The sequence below is a fragment of the Meleagris gallopavo genome, chromosome 1, assembly GCF_000146605.3.
Source record: "Meleagris gallopavo isolate NT-WF06-2002-E0010 breed Aviagen turkey brand Nicholas breeding stock chromosome 1, Turkey_5.1, whole genome shotgun sequence".
Classification (NCBI taxonomy): Eukaryota; Metazoa; Chordata; class Aves; order Galliformes; family Phasianidae; genus Meleagris; species Meleagris gallopavo.
This window is the reverse complement of record NC_015011.2, coordinates 176,900,882-176,906,418: the sequence shown is the minus strand read 5'-3', so window position 1 is coordinate 176,906,418 and position 5,537 is coordinate 176,900,882.

Sequence of the window (5,537 nt, the reverse complement as noted above, 5' to 3'; positions counted from 1 at the left end):
CTGCTTAAACTTCCAGATTTCTGCCTGCAGCAAATCCAAATCCCTGTACTGCTTCCATCCCATAACCAGCTGAAAATAAGCAGTCGCTTTGCTACAGCGAGTCTGTGATCCGGCTGTTTAATGAGCACGGTAAACACATATTTCTAAACTTCATCAATCAACAGCTGAGATCATTCTCTTGGCCTCTTCAAAACTTCCATCTGCACTGGAATAAATCTATTGTCTTGCATTTCAATGATTTTAATTAAATTTTATAGGATGAAATAATTTCTTGTTTTCTCTTCTTCTTATTATTTTTTTACAAGGATAAGCAAATATTTCCTTTCATAAGCATTGAGGTTCACGTTACAGAGCTGTTCTGCATGCACTGTTTATTTGTGTGTGTAGACATAACAGCATATTCATTATTTTTTGAATGTGTGAAGTCATTCAAATGAAATGAAAAAAAAACCATTTCAGCTTTCTTAATGGCAATAAACATGAAAAACTTATGTTGAAATCAAGTCTTTATTTTTACACCCTATAAATCAACATTTAAGGAAATTTGTTCAGTAAGCATTCCAAATTCTCATTCCAAATTCTCCTTACAGTTTGGAAATAACAAGTATTTTTGCTTTCAAGGTTTTTGTAGAAATCTTAACTGAAGAGTAAATAGTACTGTGGATTTTGCAATTTTGCTGTATACATAACACTGCAGGCACAGCTCTTATGCCACTGATCTCCATGGAAAAAGAGCCACTGACTTTGGTAGCGAGTGATTTTAATCTTATGCCAGTGCAATAAAAAAGGGTGATCTTGTAAAGCGCTGACTACCTCAAAATCCTCCTGAAAAGTGTTTCATGCAAATTCATTTGAATTAATACTTCATAGAGCTTGGCTCTGAATAGTACATAGAAATAACAATCTTGAAATTGTTAATATTTGTCACAATTGTTTTTAGATTTGAAACTATGGTAATACTCTGTGCTGTAAGCAGACATGTAAACACCATCTGTGCAAAATATTTATAATTATTTACAAACAAATAAAATACCAGAGAAGCTCGTGCCTGGCACTTTGCTGGCACACTGGTCTAGCAGAATGTGTCCCCCAGTCTGGTCCATATGCTGGTTTCTCTTTAGGTCAGTGACATCCACTGCAACTCCTGGCCATTTTTTTGGCATATGTAATTATTTTGGCTTCATGAGCAAATAAAGAGGCTGAAGGACTGTGCCAACCTCTATGAAGGGATATGTCTGGTCATTTCTACATCAGTGCTTTTCATTTGTCCACCAAAGCAGCACACAGCTGAAGGATATGCTTGTCAATGGAGTGGCAAAGGGCCTCCCACCATCTGAAGTGCTGTCTTATTGCATTTAGGTGATGGGGAGCAGAACCAAGCCACGTGCTATGCTTGCAAAATCTCTAGAAGGCCATTGGGCTGAGTATTACCTCAAAATCAGAATTTATATGCAGCATGCCTATAATTTGTTCTTAAAGTTTGCCGGCAGGACCACATCCCCACAGAAACATCATCAAAAAACATGTCCAAGTATAGCCACGAGATCATACTCATAAAATCTTATCTGGGATAGTCCAGACATCCCGTCTGAATGGCATGTGCAATGTCATGTGCCATACTTCATAGTTGCTTAAGGCAAGAGAACTTCTAGAGTTGTTAATAATAACAGCAAAGAGCTAACGGTACAGGTAAATCATAAAGATGCACCTGTCCAGATATACATTGTGTTCAGCATTTCCAGATGTTGAAGGGTCACTTCTGGCCTGGCTGCACCTACCAGGCTGGCCCTGGACCCAGCACGATATGCCTGGTGCCAGCAGGACCCCAGACACCAGGAAGGCTGCAGTAGGACTGCCTCCAGTCCTGGTATTGCCAGATGTGAGGAGATGTGTGTCATCCTACCAGGCTGAGCCAGGTCCTCACTCCAAACTGCCACTCAAGGAAGGGCAGCTGGAGCCTTTGGCTGCAAAATCATTACTGAATTGTACAAACGCCTGCAGTAATTTCCCAGTGCTGTGGGCCCAATCCAAAGCTAATGGCAGTCAGTGATCAGAGTCCCAGAGTGAATCATGCACCATCTGTTCTTGTGGGTTGACTGTTTGCCTATGTAAAGTGTTGGGTAAATACGTAACCACAGCACAGTAAGGCAAATTCCCCTCATTGTATGTAGAGGGGAAAGTGCTAACCTCCTGCACATGAGCAGGTAATGCAGACTGTCATGAGGTACATGTTGCTACCTGCAAAATTCACAGGGGCCAGACGTGAAGGGGCGTATTCGAGGTGTTGGCACTGACTATCGGTGTCCCTCACTGAAATCTTGTCTTAAGCAGAAGGGAAGTTAAACACAGCAAAGCCAAGGCTGGGTCCACTCTCAGAGCAGGCTGGATGTAGCAGTCTAGTAGGGAAGAAAATCTCATTTCCTTTAGAACAGAATATGGAGTGAGATAGAAGAAAGCATGTCTGCACCCCATTTCCCACCTCTGATTTGCTTATCTTACTTTTGGAGAATAGAATCATAGAACCAGCAAGGTTGGAAAAGACCACTAAGATCATCCAGTCCAACCATCAACCCACTCCATCATGCCCTCTAACCACATTCTTCAGTGCCACATTTCTTGACAATCTCCAGGTTTGGTGACTGCACCCCATCCCCCATGCAGCCTGTGTAAGTGCTTCACCGCTCTTTCTGATAAGAATTTTTTTCCTAATATCCAACCTCAACCTTCCCTGGCACAACTTAAGAATATTACCTCTTGTTATATGATGAGGATGGCTTTGTTTTAACATATGAGGCAGCAAGATGCAGAAGAGTCCAAGGGAATAAATGAGGGGTTAGTTCTTATCTGTGGCCATCTTTATGGCACGTAGGCTGTGGTAATCATGCATGAACCAGAGAACTGATAATAGGTGGTGTTTACTAGACAGGCTTGTACTGGCTAAATGCAAAGGTATGGGGATAGTTTCCATGTCCCCACTGTACTTTTGATCTAAAGAGGAACCCCAAGCCTCACTGATGTGAAGCTGAGCAGATACACACCTGAAAGTCTGGGTAACAGCCAAACAGAATTGACAATTCATCCTTGAGCAATTAATTGCTTTTAGCTCTACTTAAGGGACTCATCTCCAGCACAGAGTGATAAACTTCCTTTTATTCCCACTAAATCACAAATATGTCACTGAAGGTAAGTTCATATATCTGAACGGTTTTGTCTGCTACTTCACAATAAGCACATAAACAGAAAAGAGGGATATAAAAATAAGTGACTCAGAGCTTTTTGAACACATAAAGAAGTTCAGTGTATTACTTTTACTTCCTTCTAGAGTCTCTTCTACTTACTGTACAAAGCATCATGAGGGAATGGGTAGCTTCCATGATGAATGATAGGATGTAGGGTCTTCTATACCTAAACCACAGGGCTAACTGTGACCCTCAATGCCCAGGTAAACAGAGATTACAGAAAATGCAAATGTCTGACATATATAAATGACATTGTGATCTAGTGGGATGGGTTCAGTCTCCATTTCATAAAAGGTGTATAAATCACTATCCCCAAAACTTAAGCATGCAGTCAGAGATAATATCTAGAAATGGCACATTTGAGATATCTGTCATAGGCTGTTCAAACTGACTAGATAGAAAAAAAGATGTACGGATGTTGTGATGTTCTTAAAATAAGATGAAATCTCTGGGATTGGGTATGAGATGAAAGTATGGATATGGGTTTACACTCAATCTGAAAAAAAAAAATCTCAGGCAAACTTGAGGTAGAAAAGTCTATTGAAGAAGTCTATTATATATAGACAGTTATCTCTGGCTGAGGAAGCAACTCTTTGGAAAGACCATTGGATCCACTGGAAATTATCCTGGGAAAAATATCTGTTTTTGAGACAGGCTACGAGGCTAAATGTGTTGGTCTCACTCAGTACAACTACTCTTGCCTTCTCATGTTACACCTTTAGGAAACAGCAGCTCTGGGTGACATTTAAGACCAAACAGTGATAGACGTCTAAAACAGGTATCAAGCCCTGGTGGTGGCACTGGTGACCAGTGTGCTCTTTCAGGTGTCAGCAGCTTTTAATACAGGAGGGATGGGTAAAGAGATACTGAATGCAGATAAGAGTAGGAAGGAGGCAAGGATCTTTTCTTTATTTGTTTGCTACTTAGGAGAAATCCTGTAAATGATGCTTCCCCGCACGCAGCTTGCCCTTCTGAGGAGGGAGTGGAGTGATACCTTCAGCTATTGCTATGGGGTGCTGGACAAAAAGTAATGTCAGATGCGTATCTTCTGCTTTGCTATTGGGGTTGCTGATCTGCTGGGCTACAGAAGCTAAAGATTTCTCCGGGCAAGAAGCTGTCTCAGACCCTCTCTGCTTCTGTGAGGGGTTAAGAGAGTAGGCACTGGAGCTACAGTCTGCTTCATCCCACCACAAACAGAACACCACACTGCCTGGGAACAGTGTCTGCTCAACTGAAGCGAAATATGCTCCTGTCATTGTCCTGGGAGTTGCTCAGTTTCTAACTGGATGCACAATTCCTAACTTGTGCAAGATGGAGGACTCTAGCCGTTGGGCTTCTGTCACTAAACTATTAAAAATAAATATACGGAAGAAGAGATAAAACATTAAGGAAAGATCTAATTGCTTATTCTTAGATCTAGATTCTTCATCTCCCACTAGACCCATTGCTGTCTCGCTATTGGCAGTAATGGTGGAGAACAGAATAATGGAAACTAACACAGAGTAATAGAAATACAGTGAAAAGATTGATTGTGGCCTTATATAAAACTAACTGTAATTCATTCAAGTTCACTTTCAAATACAGATTACAGAAGTTCCATTGGGAAATTATTCTTCAGTCAGGAAATTTTCATCATTAGGAATCTTTTCCCAATTTTCTTTCTAAAGTGCTGTTTGCTTAGTATCCCCCTGTTCTTTCAGGCACCTTCTCTAATCAATTTCTCATGCATTCTTGATTCAGATTCTTCAGATACTTGTGAACACTGATAATGGTGGGGGCAGATTTGACAACTCAAAGCCCTAAAGCACTGCTCAGCTGTCTCATTTACATTTAATTCTGTTTTCTTTTTCTCATTTATCTTAAATCTGTGGTGAAATTTTGGTAGTAAAAAGCAACCTCCTTCCTTTGCCTTTAAATAACAAACTGCATATTTAAAATGGAAGTCTCTTGTGTCAAATGCCACAGGAGAAACCAGTAGCTGTGCTTTGGGTTACACGGGTTGCTCAGCTGTTCATAACAGCACGTTTTGCATTAGAAGCTTTAATCATTAGACTTAATCATGCCATAAACTCTCAGACCTGTTCATAAATACAGTGCTATTTTCAGAACCACATCGTCTCCATCTTTTCATAATTTTATGAGCATATCCCTGCTGCCAAGAACAGGTGTTATAAAGGTTACTCTTTTCTCATAGATTCAGCTCTCACCTGTCTTCTTTTCCTGGACTAAGTGAAAACAATTACAGGAATTGGAGCTATAGAAATAATGCTTAATGCGGAGATTGTAAAAAGAGCAAAA